Here is a 15,069-nt window from a genome sequence, read left to right as displayed (position 1 = left end):
AAATGCTTGCCAGACATTTTCGAAGTTATATTGCTCATTTCACAATCACAAAAAAGAGGGAAAACACCCCACAGTCACTAAAGTAAAAAAAGCATTTCAATGTCAGCACAAAAACATCTCACAGTCACTAAAGCAGAGCACATGTACTGTACCTGTATAGTACAATACACTGTGAATCTTTGTAATTTCCTGTAACTGTCAGGGAAAAACAAAGACAACATAAAAATAATGATACCAGTTGCCGCTGCTTACTTCGTGATCACAACAACAGAGATAAAGTATTTCAGTCACAAAAAACAGCTGTTATTGCCGCCCTCGTTGTCAGTGTTATTGCAACTATGGGAGGGTGATAAGACTAATGAGAAAATGTTGTGTACTGAGCGAGGAGACGATGGCGCCATCGTTTCGGCCCTAGAGCAGGACCTCAACTGATCCTTCGACCTGTGACCTTGCCAGGTGTGTGGGGGTGTTGGTCAAATACCTCTAGCTGGCACTGGCACGGGCAGTACCCGTCCAACCCCCTTTGAGTGTACACCCACTAGCTATAACCAGGAATTACTTGGAACGATACTAAGAGTTAAGTGGAGATATAAGCTAGCACACATGAGTGAAAGAACAGTGATTCAGTGATTGTTTGTGTTGTGGTGAAATGTTGTAAAGCACTTTGATAATAATGCAGACAGAAAAATGTATTTACTAACTGACGTATAATGTATACATGTAATGGAATGTAATCAGTAGTAAACGAGTGTTTCATTCTTTACAGGTTTGAACATATCAACCAATAAATATTGAGTGCGTCAACATTGTGGGTTTCTCTCACCCTTAAGATGTGACGTTGTCTAATTGTCGAACCATTCGGCAGTTAAACAGCAAAACTCACTTCACAGTCACCAAAACAGAGTACAGTACTATACTGTATAACCAGGAAATCAACGTACTCATCAGTGATAAATGTGTTGCTTTCACCGACTGGCAGAACAATCCTCAGTCTTGGACCAAAGCTGATACCCTCCACCAGAAGTGAGAGCCCAGATCAAACTTCTCAATTTATAAAACGAATGGTTGAAAAATAAAGAGTGTGAAATGCAAAAATTTGCAGATCAACATTAGATGCATGAATTTTTCAATTCCACTAAGACAATGTATGGCCGCTCATCCGATGGTAACTCGCTAATTAAAGACGAAGAACGCATCCGTCATAGCTGGAGAGAGCACTACCATTCGCTGTTCAACCGAAACACCAACGTGAATGTCCCTCAGCACCCAGAGCTGACCCACCTCAGCTATCCTCCATCCCGGGATGAGGTAGCTTCTGCCATCAAGCAGATGAAAAATAAATCGGCAGGGCCGGATGGAATCCCAGCCGAGGTGTATAAAGCAAGAGGACCTCTGCTTACCAGTCATCTCCACTTTATCCTGGAGAACATATGGGAGGAGGAAATCCCCCAAACTCTTAAACATGCCTCCATCATCAATAATTTCTAAGAACAAGGGAGACCAGTCAGACTGTGGCAACTAACGCGGGATCTTGCTGCTGTCCGTAGCTGGCAAGATTGTCACCCGAGTCGTCCTAAACAGACTTCCTCCCAGAATCTCAATGTGGCTTTAGACCATCACGTGGCGGCACTGACATGATCTTTGCTGCCCGCCAGATACAGGAAAAATGCAGAGAACAGCGCCGTGACGTACATGACCTTCATCAATCTTATTAAGGCATTCGACTCGGTCAACAGGGAAACCATCTGGTGGTCTCTCAGTTGTTTTGGTTGTCCACCAAAATTCATTGCCATTGTGATGCAACTCCTGGATGCATGAACGGCAGTATCCTGCACAATGGCACCCAGTCTGAGTTCTTCCCCATCCAAACGGGGTTAAAACAAGGATGTGTACTGGCACCAACTCTCTTTCCATTTTCTTGGCTGCCTTCCTTATCCGTGACACTGCCAATTTAGCCGGCGGGGTGGACATCCAGTATCAGATGAAGGGACTTTTTAACATATGATGACTCCTGGCAGGAACAAGGGTGTCAACAGCTTTCATCATTGAACTTCAGTATGCAGCCAACCTCACCCTCATCGCTCACACTGAACGCAACCAACAGGAGATCCTGAAAACTTATGCAGATGTGAATGCACACTTTGGCCTTGAGGTGAATGTACTCAAGACTCAGATCCTCTTTCAGCCTGTCCCTGGCTCAACCGCACCTCCACCATCCATCCATCCAGCTGAATGGTACTACCCTCTCTAATGTTACCCACTTTCAGTACCTTGGCTCCCACCTGTCCACCACCGCAGACATCGAAGAAGATATTCAACATTGGATCAGATGTGCATCTCAAGACTTTGGCTGACTGCATACCCATGTTTTCAGCTGTAGGGAGCTGAAATTACCTACAAAGTTGTATGTATATCAAGCAGTGGTCCTCTTGCCACCCTGCTATATGGCAGAAAGATATGGGTCACATACAGAAGGCACCTCAAGGCACTTAAAAACTTTCACCAAAGTAGCCTATGTTCCATCCTACGAGTTCACTTGGAAGACAAAAGAACAAATGCCAGTATTCTTGCTGACATCAACTGTAGGAGCATCGAGGTTACCATTATCCATGAACACCTACGTTGGACTCGCCATGATACCCACATGCACGACAGCAGGCTTCCAAAACAGCTACTTGACAATCACCTAACGAATGGTAAACGTAACATTGGTGGGCAACGGAAAAGGTATAAGGATAGTCACCTGGGAGACAATCACTCCACACCGTAATGCTTGGAGGAGCACCACACGAGGTGTCAATATTTTAGAGTTAGCCCAACTGCATACCGAGGCAGAGAAACGCCAGCGCTGGAAAGACGCTGCCATGGCTGCCACCCCTCCCGCACTACATGTAGCCCACCACCTGTGGATGGCCCTGCCAGTTCTGTATTGGCCACTTGAGTTACCTCAGAGTCCACCAACGAAGGTGACATCTGTAATAGCTCATTTCACTGTATCATAGCCAAGTGATCATCATACTCGTTTCTGAGTTACAGCAAAGTTGTAGTACCTGTAGTAGTACATGTAAGACTTACATGTAGGTAAACCTTTATAAACGATGGGGTTAGGTTCCTGAAAAACCCATCGCTAAGTGAAATATCGTAGATAGGGAGCATTATACAGTAACATGGGGTTCAATGGGATACATTCCTTGCCATTCCCCAAACACACATCTATTACCAACAAAACAATTTCTACACTTATAAAACCAATAGAAAACAATTAAACAACACTCACCACATGAGGACAAGCCTGGTCATCATCACATGTCCCCTTCGAGGCCAAGGGGACTCATGCAGGTGGAGTGGAAACGTCACTCTGACTCCCACACAGCCTCTGGGGAGTCTCGTGCTGCTTCACACTGTCAAGCTTCACCTCAGAGACATGGTTGTCTTGGATGCCTTGGCCTTCCCAGACATTTTCAGTTACACTGCTCCCTTCCCAGTCATAAAAACAGAGCAAATGATGAGAACATAAAAACAGTGATAGCGGCAGACACTTCTCACAGCAACAGAGGCAAAACACTTTACAGTTACAACACAGAAAATATCACTTCACAGTCACTACAACACAATTCATTCTAAAGGTTCATGGTCTCCTCTCACTATAAAAAAAAATATCTGTCCCCCAGGGCCTGATGTAATTAGATATGAACACAATAACACGTGCACAGCAGTCTCAGTTCAGTTGGCATTTTTAACTGTGAATTGCACCTTTCATTTTTTCTTCTTGCACCTGATAATCACTATGATATCTGCAGTGTACCACCTGTTCTCTACATAATGTAATGAAGTAGGATGACTAGTGATATATGCAAAACCAATAACGTCATGGATAACCCCACTGATTTATGCACCTTAGATACTATTTCAGCCCCAGGGGACGAGTCGCCAACTAGGAATATAACGATACTGTTTGCATGAACTGAGGTTACAATTGAATTGCTTCGAACAAAATATGAAACACTATGATCCGATATTACATTCATTGCAATTATAGTAATTAAAGGTGTACAGTATTTTGATGTCATATCCAGTTACAATGACATTATGATTTACTGCATTTTGATATTATTTCTACCTGTACTGTACCTCAAATAATAAGGTAATACTTACGATTATAACATATCATATCAAGATTCGTACTGGCAACGAAACTTTATCCGATTCACACCGAGATGATTGTCGATGCAGGCCGTGTTTTCCACTGAGTCACAGGTACTAGTGTTGGTCATGGATTTCCAGCAGAAAACACCCGCTTTTTGACTGCTGTTGATATATTTTTGCCATATTAATATGATTATATTATTCTACTAAAGATGGAGCATGGTGATTCACCATAATTACACTTTGGGGGACCGGTGGTAGAAGCGGTACCGTTCTTGCCTCGCAAGCAAGATGTCACGGGTTCGATTCACGGGCCAGTGGAAGTTGTTTGGACTTACTTCCTAGCCCCCATTAGTCCCTGTTCACCTAGCAGTAAAGTAGGTACCTGTTGTAAGTCGAAAGTTGCAAATTCGAATTCAGGGAAAGTTGTTGGAGCTTCCAATAACTTGATGACATAAACCACTGACTCTTCAGGCTTCTATGCCCTTGACTCTTCAGGCTTCTACGCCCTTAACTCATGAGACATAAAGGCAAGCATGTACTTAGCATGCTTCCCTGTTGGGCGCTGTAAACGCTTCACCTTACACAAGGATGTAGGGGGGTGCCCAATAAAAAAAAACAAAAAAACAATTACAACAAATGCCAAAAATAATAACTAACAACCTCAGAGATCCCAGGAAGGCAGGCCTACCAACATAATGCAGGGATCACAATTACTGTACTGACTGGAAATATTCATCCAATGTGACACATTTATCAATGAAAAAAGGAGCTGACACTTTTTTTGGAGTGAACATACAACCAATGATGCTGAACAATAATCATGGAGCTACGCGATGACGGGCATATACGATAGACAAAGAACCAAGCTCAGTACTTTTTTGCTTTTATCCTCTTCGCCACTGATCGGCTTGTTAGCCGCTTGGGCGATCGGTCACGTCTCTTTTCCTTTATATTCTTCACCAAAAGGTCGGCTCGCTAGCCGCCCGGGCGATCGGTCACGTCTCTGTCACGCACTGTTGGCAAATACTGGGCATGCACCGGCTCCTGAATGTACCTGAACCCGCTCCAGTGTTGGTCAAGTCTTCTCTTGAAAGAGCTCACACTCGGTGCCGTCACAACACTCTCTGGTAGATTGTTCCAAGAGTTTACAACCCTCACTCCGAAAAAGTTTGCCCTCACGGTTTTCTGGACTTGCGGCTTCTTCAATCTTGAGCTGTGACCCCTTGTGGGGCGAGCGTCCGCCAGCTCCAAGTAAGGACACTCAACTGAGTAGTGCCCCCTGAGATGCTTATAAACCTCAACTAGGTCCCCCCTTGCCCGTCTGTAGTATAAGCTAGGCAAGTTCAGGCGCTCCAATCTCTCAGGGTAGCTGAGATGCCGAAGTGCAGGCACCAGTTTGGTGGCCCTCCTTTGAACATTTTCAACCAACTGACAGTCCCTAGCATATCTCGGGGACCAGATGGGGTGACAGTACTCCAGATGGGGAAGCACTTCACTCCTGAAGATCGTCACGAGGGACGGACCGTCTAGATATCTGAACGACCTTCTTATAAGACCCAATAATTTATTTGCCTGATTTACCTTCTTCTCACAATGGCCCGAGAACTTCAGCTCATTGTCAACATACACACCTAGGTCCTTCTCACACACAGTCTCAACTAGTACATTTTCTTCATCCCGTTGGGACATATGGTACGCCTCCTTACCGTTGGTACGCCCCAGGTGCATCCTCTTACACTTCGTGACATTGAATCTCAGCAGCCATTCCTTCGACCATTCCTGGAGCCCACAGAGGTCCTTCTGCAGCTCTTCACAGTCCGCTTGGTTCTTAATTTCCCGAAATAACTTGGCGTCATCGGCAAACATTTGTATGGAGGAGTGTACAACGTCAGGCATATCATTTATGAAACAAACAAACAACAGCGGGCCCAATACACTACCCTGCGGTACCCCACTTGTTACAGGTACAGATGACGATTTCGTGCCATTAATCACCACACATTGCTTGCGGTCATGTAGAAAGTCTTCTATCCACGCTAGGACATTTCCCCGAATTCCGTACCCTTCCAGTTTGATTTTCAGCCTTTCGTGGGGTACACTGTCGAAAGCCTTGGCAAAATCTAGGTAAATATTGTCGATATTACCACCCCGTTCTAGAATATGGGTCCAAATATCCAATACCTTGAGCAATTGTGTCAAGCAAGAGCGCCCCGGCATAAAACCGTGTTGGCAATCTTTTACAAGGTTGTTTCGTAGTAGATGTTCCATCGCTGCATCTCTGATAATACTCTCAAGTACTTTACATATTATGCTGGTCAGGCTCACCGGTCTATAGTTGTTCGTGGAGTGCCTATCGCCCTTCTTGAAGATAGGACTCACATAAGCCACTTTCCATTCACTGGGGACCATTTGTTCATCCAGGCATTTACAAAACAGAATCTTCAGGGGCTCTGCAAGCTCGTTGCACAGCTCCCTTAGCACTCTAGGATGCACCATGTCAGGTCCAGGACTCTTATGGACCTTTAGCCTGGACAGTTTATTTCTAATACCCTCTTCTGTGAACACAATGTGGGTCAGTGCTGTGTCGAACCGTCTGTCCTCAAACGCAGGAAGGTTAGTTGCATCCTCTCTTGTGAACACTGAGGAAAAGAAGCTGTTCAATGCCTCAGCTTTATCCTGGTCAGAATCTGCGTAACTACCATCTTCAAGCCTCAGGTCTGATACTCCTACTCGCGTTTTCAATTTCGACTTTGCATAGCGGTAAAACGCCTTTGGGTTTGACTTGACCTCGCGTGCAACCAGCCTTTGGAACTCCTTTTCAGCCCTCCTACACTCTATCTTTGCTTGGTTTCTGGCTCTTGCATACATCCTCCTGTCTTGCTCATCGTTTGACCCAACCCACGTCTTGAATTTCTGGGTTTTCTTCTTAATTTTGTCGACCGCCGCATGGTTCATGTGTAGGGATCCCCTCGTATTCCTAGAAGCACTGGGTTTGGTCTTGGGTATATATTTATCGATCAAATGGGTCATTTTACTAGTTATGATATTCAGCGTAGTGTCTGCGTTCTTGTACCTTAATAAGTCAGGCCAGTTGATACCCCTCATCTCTTCCCTCATCCCATTGTAATTTCCCTTGTAATATTTGCACCTTGGCCTGGCCTTATCTTGAACTAGGTAACAGTTAAATCTGAATGACAACACTGTATGGTGACTGGTGCCAACTGGGGCAAGGTGTTCCAGTTTGGCCACCATACCCTCCTCGTTTGTTATGATGAGGTCAAGTGGCTTGGGTGTTTGCTCCCCTCTGTAATGTGTCGGGTCTCTCACATGTTGGAACAGAAAATTATCTCTCAGAGTTTCTACAAAAAGAGTAGCAGGATTATTCAAGTCATTCGGGGTTGACTCGTTTCTCCAGTCGATGTCGCCATAGTTAAAGTCCCCCATGATAAGGAGGTGGCTGGGGTTGAGCATCGCCGCATTGTTTATTAAGGTTCTTAAGTTCCTTTGATTTAGTGGGCCACAGTTCGGGGATCTGTAGATACACCCGACGATAAGTAAGTCCCCTCCCTTTAATTTAATTTTACACCACTTGGACTCTTCAAAAACATCCTCTCCCTGTACCCTCGCCTGGCTGGCTCTAAGGTCTTGCCTAGCGTAGATAACCACACCCCTCCTGCAGGATTCTTGAGTTAGGTTCGTAAATGAGTCATATCCAGCAATACTGAACTCACATTCCTCTGGGTCGATTCTCCTGTTCTTGTACAACAGTTCTACAACTCCTACAATATCTGGTTGGTGTACTCTTAGTAGTGTTTCAAACTCCTCCCTCTTATCAAGGAACGTGTCGGTATTAGTGTACATGACATTCAAGCCAGAATTTGTTCTCGGTAACGTCTCTGCTCTTAGTAATAAACCCGCTCCACCCACATTCTCAGAAGCTGCAGCATTTGCTAAGTACACTGTATTTTGCAGGGTGTGGTTAAAAATGTCATTGTTTACACGGCGCTCGTTCCCTCCTGTCCGGTAGGCTGAGCTGGTGCCGCCTCCCGGGTGGGGGGTTGAGTGGGTGGAGGGTGCACTGCTGCCCCCTGGCCCTGTGTCGGCACACTTGTTTCCACTACCCTCCCCCTGAGTATAACCCATGTGCACCTGTCCCCGTTCCTCCTCGACTCCTCCCTCTTCTGCTTCAAGTCCAGCAGGAGCTTCTTGTGCTGTTCCCTCTGCATTACCGTGCGGTCTGGGTGAATAAATACATCCCGAAATGCCTCGCTCCTTGCTAAGTTTTTTGCCTGCCGGATAACTTGCCATTTTTCCTCCTCACTCCCTAGTGTGATCCTGAGGGGGCGAGGCTTAGCCCCCTGCTTTTGTCCCAGTCTCCTCACATCCTGAGGGGTTGCTGGAATCTTCAGAACCTCTGTGCAAATATTTTGAAACAGCACCTTGTCGTGTGTTTCCTTACTCACAGTTCCCTCTGCCTGGCTCTCTGGGACTCCAAAAACTATTACATTGTTCCTGCGCTGGAGCCGTTCCTGGTGTTCCTCCTCTCCCCTAACAGTAGGTGCGTTAATTTTCATTTCTTCGACACACTTTTTCAGAGTCCCAATCTGCTGTAGAACCTGTACTGATTCTGCATTACTCTCCGCCCCCCCCCGTGGCCCTCCTAATACGTCCGCATAACTCCTCTTAGCAACCACCTCCATTCTATTAGCTACTTCCTCAGTCTTAGCAAGGATCTCTTTCTCAACTTGCTCCAGTTTGTCAACCAGCAGGGCTCCTGCTTCATCTATTTTCGTCCCTAGAGAACTCGTTCCCTTATGGATTGCAATCGCTTCATTCACCTTGACTATGCAGCCAGGGCAATACCAGCAACAGCCATCAAGCTTTACGGCAGTTAGTAACTTCCTAAACGTTGCATTAGTTAGGCCTGCATCCTCCATATCCGACGTCTCCCTGCAGTAATCACATATCAAACTCATGGTTGTTGTTGTTGTGGGGGGGGGGGGTGCAGACTGTGTATAAATCTACACCTATTTCAAAGAAAATAAAGAGAGAAAAAGTACTTAGCTACTCTCTGTTGCCTATGGAGTTGTCGTCTGCGACTGCGTACACTGTATCTCCCTGTGAATGGTGTATTGTAGGCACAGTTTCAGTCCTTGAGAAAGCACACAATCAACATAAAATTTAAAGTCTCTGTGGCACCTATGACACGACTTGGTTTCAGCTGGCACGGTGCCTTTCCAGCTTGCTTGCTAGTGAGCGCTCACTTTAAGTTATTTACAACTTCAGCGGTCACTGATGACACTATGAACTATCACTGTGTACACTGTATCTCCCTGTGAGTGGTGTATTATAAACACAGATTCAGTCCTTGAGCAAGCACACAAACAAAATAAAATTTAAAGTCTCTGTGGCACCTATGACACGTAGGCTGTAGTGTGCGGGTTGGCCGCATGGCAGCACATGGGTAGATATTACCGCAGCTGAGAAGTGCAGCGAGAGAGATGTGGTGCATCGGGTTAATTATTATTTCCTTATAAAATGTTACCAACTTGACGTATAAAAATATAATTTACATTGCTGGAATCCTTGCAAGACCGATTAATTTGAGTATACAGGGTGATTCAGCAAAGAGTACATTAAATTAGAGGCTGAAATCCTTGGACAATTCTAAACCACGATGTCTCTATGGTAAAATGTCAAATTCTGCATAGTTTCCATGTTACAATACATTTAAGATGTTGTATTAATGAGAGTGAATTTAATGTGAAACCCCCGTAGTTTTTGTAATAATTTATTCACAGATGTCTTATGTACAGCAGTACAGCGTGATACAGATGGCTGACACAGGTGCAATAAGAGAGGGACCGTGTACGACCACATGAGATAAAGGCAGTTACAGGGGAGAGGTTTCACTTCAAATTCACTCTCATTAATACAACATCTTAAATGTATTGTAACATGGAAACTATGCAGAATTTGACATTTTACCATAGAAATATTGTGGTTTAGAATTATTCAAGGATTTCATCCTCCAATTTCATATACTATTTGCTGAATCACCCTGCATACAACCCATAGTTTGCACCAGAGATAAAAAAATCCAACCAACGGATATTGATGGATATCATTAAAGCGGAATTTCGCTGAACGAGACATCATTTATCAAGGTTTACCTGTACTTTGCAGAAAGACAAATGCAGGACAACCTCTGTTTTAGACACTTTCTAGATAAGTCTGTAATTGTGTATCCCAGCCTAATGTGATTTGAGACATTACATTTGTGAAGAGACTGGTCATACAGGTAGTGTTGAGTGGATAACTTATCAGACCTTTCCTATCACTATACAGTGAACCCTCACTTTACGCGGTCAATTGAACCCACGGCGGCCCGCGTAAAGTGAGAAACGCGTAAAGTGAACAACATAACATATGGGATTAATTGAAAGAGAGACCAGGCCGACCCCCAAACTCCACTTTTTCAGACACAATACCTACGTTGTAGTAAAAATAACTTCTAAATTTTATTATGGTATGCACACACAATTAATAATTAAGAGAAATATCAATAATATTAGGTTTTTTAACACTTACATTAGTAGAAAAGATGGCTGGGCACACGGGGATGGGGGGTTGGTTCCGAGGCAGAGGGCAGATTATTGGCCCTCACCTGTATCACTTGTATCAACTGTATCACTATCCACCACAGAGGCTTGCAGGGCCTCTTTGTCAAACCCCTCAAAGTCCATATCCTCACTATCATTATCAGTATCACTGACTTGGGCCGGCTGTGGTGGGTGGCGGGTGAAGTACTCGGTAATGTTTTGATGACTGGGCGACCTTGTGCGCACCCTGCTCGCGCCGCTCTCCGCGTAAAAGGGTACACACACCACGGAAAGTGAGCATTCCGTGTTCGGCAGGGTACCGCGTAAACGTGGAAACGCGTAAAGTGGGACCGCGTAAAGCGAGGGTTGACTGTACTGTAATGAGTTGTATGGAGAAATGTGGGATATTATTTTTGTAGTGAATCAACAGTGTTATTGTGTACTAAACCAACATGAGATGGAATCCACAAGAAATCTGTCAATACAATTCTCACAGGTTAAACCCAAGATAAGTATTACTGTATATGTAGTCCTGAGGCACATACTAGGAATCACACATAACCACCCCAGATAGGTGAAAATATAAAAATACAGTATGATAAAAATTAGGCTTCATTACTCAAGAAATATTGTTTTGTGGCCGCCACAGGTTTCAATTGAGGATTTTGTCTACTGTCATAAAGAGCTACAGGTACTGTACAGTATGTCAGACCTATGGAAGGCTAGGTAAGGAAATGGGAGGAACTGGGAGCATTTGGTGTGCGGAGGAATCAGGCGACTTTGTGGTGAAAAAGATCATTGTTTGGGTGTGGTGTTCTACATTTCTGTCCAGCAACATCAAGCTCAAGTCAATTATTTTAAGATGTAACCAATAGGTACAAGGTAACACGTTGTTCACTGAGAGGGAGCACTTATTGCATCCTTTCAGGGAGTGTGTAGGACAGAAGGTACCCAAAAATCTCAATAAGAACATGGCATCACACACATATGAATAAATCAACAGTACAGTTCAGTGTTACATTCATTATCAATAAAATAGGTGAAGATAGACTAACAGCAACATTCAAACACTCTAAGTAAGTATCTGGCAAATAACTTGTCCATCATGCACCTCATAAATAAATTCTTGGGCAAACCTCAACTCAAACATTCCCATCACTGCCATTCTCCATGTTGTTCTCTAGCTGCAAGTATTTAAATCTTACACCAAACAACTCATTACTTATACAGACAGACACTACTTTGGTGGGTGATTCAGGCATATCCCAGCAATAGGAAATGACTTTGGAAGAGAATATAACAGGAGAGAAATAATGTAAACTAAAGAAAAGTGGTGAAAATAAGTACCATTGAGATATGGAAAGAATATTAATTTGTGGATGGTGACAGTGAAGATGATGATGTATCTCTGGTGTCTTAGAATGGTATGTGTCAATGAAAGGAACAATTAGTGAACTAAATATTGGAGTTCCTTAGCAAGGGAAAGTAACAGATGCAGAGAAAATTAATGTAACCTTGTAAACATTCTTTATACAGAGTACTGTACTGTACTCTATACCAAATCTTTACACAGTCACAAAAAGGTAAAGATAAGATGCCAAGAATGATAAATAACGAAAACAAATATTTTCATCAAGTATTAATGAATTTTATTAATTTTTTGCTTCTTGAAGATAATATTCTGCATAATGCTTTCATCTTTGAAGTAAACCTAAGCACTTCAGACTACCTACTGCATGACAATATTCTTTTCAGTGGGTGATCTCTTTCTATATACTGTACTATATCTAAAAATTATCTTGTACATTTTTAATTTTAAATTTCATCTCAACATGATATTTTCAAATTGTTTCCTGATCCTTGGGCAAACCTCCTGTTGTACCCTGAGACAATAAATTGACTACTGTACTAGCCGAAACATCCACCTCAATAGGGGTTGTCTCGGTTACCATGCTTGACACAATCAACAACTGTGTTATCACAGCCTCTATTTGTGTACAGTACAGTACTTGTAAAGAATGATATCAAGTGTTGCCTCTTGCCAGTTACCTTTATTATATATTATTTACATAAGCATATGAGTAATTCTTTTGGCCATTATAATAAACATTTTGCTGTTCTGTTTAGGGCAAGTAATATATACCTGTACCGGTATATAAAAAAAAAATCATTACAGACATTTACATTACAGTATTTGTATTTGATGAGAAATTGTTGCTTTAATTATGTTGTGGAACGGAAACACCTCTATTGCAACAGGTTGAGTGAGAAGAGAGAGCTTGCCTGTGTCCCTCTTGATAACACTTTTTAATGTAACAAAAAGTTTGGATAAAAAATTTACCTTATCACTAGCTTGTCTTAACAGTATCATACTGTACTCACTCTTTATCCAATTATATCATAGTTTAACTGATCTGCTTCTATATTTTCATTGTTTCCAACTGTACCTTAAAAATGGTCTCAAACTTATGAATAGGAAGAATTATAATGCTGAATATAAATGTTGTAAAGGTATACTATATTGTATACTGTACTTATAAATTTCTAGAGATCATGAAGTACCACCTGCTGCTGCTGCTTCTAATATATTAGCATTAACAGAAATTTATTAAGAATCTATTCACCTGTGATTAGCACCTCACTGTTGTACTCTATTCTGCCAATAATAGTCACATTGTGACAAGATTAACTACACTCTTCACACGAATGTTTGGACAATACACTTGACACAGTACCACAAGAATGTTATAGTGTGTATACAGTATGCATAGCAGGAAATCTATAAACAGCTCCCAATCTCATGCTACACAACTAACAATACTACCTATTCGCTCACAGCTAAATAAAACGGTCTGTCATAAAGTACTCTCACATGCTCTTGTTCAGTAATACAGTAAGGTAAAAATGGAACCAGTGAGCATTTATAAATTTCTAGTCTATAAAATCACCTAACTTGACCAAACCCTCGAAAGTAAAGAAGTAAACATGCTATATTTTTTACAAGAGGAAATACAGTCTAGGAGTAATGACCAGATTTTTTATTAACTATTGGTAAAACTTAGGTGGGAGTATTTTTATTAAATCCTGGAATATGAGGAATGAAGTACTGTATTGTAGTATTTAAATGAAGGAAAGGCAAGAGCACCGCAACACCAATTACAGTATGAGAAAAGCTTTATAATATAGTTCAGTATGGAAGTGTAAAGAACAGGTGGAAAGAGAAAATGAATGATTGTTATGAAAGGCTGGAAGTGAACCGCAAGAATGATAATATATAGATCAGTATATTAGCTAAGATATATGTTGGTCTTATTGAGAGGACTGTTGCAGAAACTGTGAATGAGGTGAAATGCAATGTGGACTCAAAGAAAGAAAAGAATTTTATGTTGCAAGAGCGATAACTTTATGGAATGATGAAAATAACGCAATACAAATTTAAATAAGTGTTGTGGGATAGATGGAAAATTTCTGAAAGCTGATTAGGGTTGTTATAAGTGAGGTGGGTGTTGTAGTGTATCAGAAAGAGAGAAATTGGTTCAATGACAGTATACAGTATATGAAAGGTAAAGCGATTGTAATGGAGAGAGGAGACACCTTAGAATGTGAGGTATGCAAGCTCCTGTTCGTAGATGACAATACTCCGGCGAACAGTGCAAAAGTTACAAATACTGGTGAACGATTGTGTATTAGGAAATTTTTTTTTAGAGAAAGTAAACACGGAAAAAAAATAAATAAGCAAAGGGAAGAAAATGTTAGTCTGGATACAAACTGGAGATTGTTTCATATATCTGGGAGTGCATGCTAGCACGAGACAATGAGTGACAGCACGGAGAAGTTGGGGGAAATAAAGTAATAAGCACACACAAATACAGTATACCCCCCTGTATAGAACAGTTACAGGTTGTACCTCTCTAGTCCGGCATTCTGTGGTCCAGAACGATTTTAGTTTGCCCAACAACCACTACGCGGTGTTGGCGTAGTTTGCCCAATAGCCGCTACGTGGCGTTGGCGGAGTGACGGTTGGAAATTAAAGTTTTTTTACATCCGGCAGTTCGGCTCTGTTTGTCAAAACAGAGTACATTTAACCCTTCAATATGTCTTCAAAGAGACCACGAAGCAGTGAAAGTGGTGCTTATGCTTCCAAGCGTAAGCACAAGTCACTATCTATCCAGGAAAAGGTTGAACTATTGCAGAAATTAGATAAAGGTGCATCGGTACAGAGCTTGTGTGAGAAGTATTACCGGTACTTATTCTTATTTATTTATTTCCTATCTTATGTTTTTATGCTTTAAGTAGGGTGTTTCGAGGGCGAATTTCC

Source organism: Homarus americanus, unplaced genomic scaffold, assembly GCF_018991925.1.
Source record: "Homarus americanus isolate GMGI-L3 unplaced genomic scaffold, GMGI_Hamer_2.0 scaffold24260, whole genome shotgun sequence".
Classification (NCBI taxonomy): Eukaryota; Metazoa; Arthropoda; class Malacostraca; order Decapoda; family Nephropidae; genus Homarus; species Homarus americanus.
Note: the sequence above shows the minus strand (reverse complement) of the source record.